The sequence below is a fragment of the Penaeus monodon genome, chromosome 22 (assembly GCF_015228065.2).
Source record: "Penaeus monodon isolate SGIC_2016 chromosome 22, NSTDA_Pmon_1, whole genome shotgun sequence".
NCBI lineage: Eukaryota > Metazoa > Arthropoda > Malacostraca > Decapoda > Penaeidae > Penaeus > Penaeus monodon.
The window spans coordinates 42,280,817-42,281,345 of NC_051407.1; positions in this window are offsets into that span (position 1 = coordinate 42,280,817).

Here is a 529-nt window from a genome sequence, read left to right on the forward strand (position 1 = left end):
GGTTTAATTTGAAAGATAAAACATTTTCTGTTCACGCAAAATCTTCTCAGATGACAATCCAGCGAAACTTTGCCAAATCTTTACGCAGATGCAAAGCTGCACTGCGTTACTTCGGTTAGTGTTATAGTGAAACCACCGTAATGAGGTCGAGACAGTCAACCTCTCGCTTTCTCAAGGTGCAAAAACAGGCCGCTGCTATGCTAGTGCTATTCCTCTCTGGTCTCCTCTCCCCGCCCCTGACGCACTCGCTCCTCCCACCCCGTGCCCTCTCTCTGGCTCAGGGGAACGGCCCTTGACCCTGCCGCGCAGAGTGTCTGCGGGGCGTGCCGGAAACAGCGGGCGTCACTAGGCGCCGGGATTCCCAACCGGTTTCAGCCGAGAAAGTTCGATGCCGAGAGTGAAGACCGAATGTACGGAGTAAGCACAAGTGCGTACACACCGCGGACAGACGAACAAGGTGCCTCGACATCCTGCCGGCTCTCACGTACGAGTCATTCATCCCCAATGTTTAAGGATGAATACGCTTAGA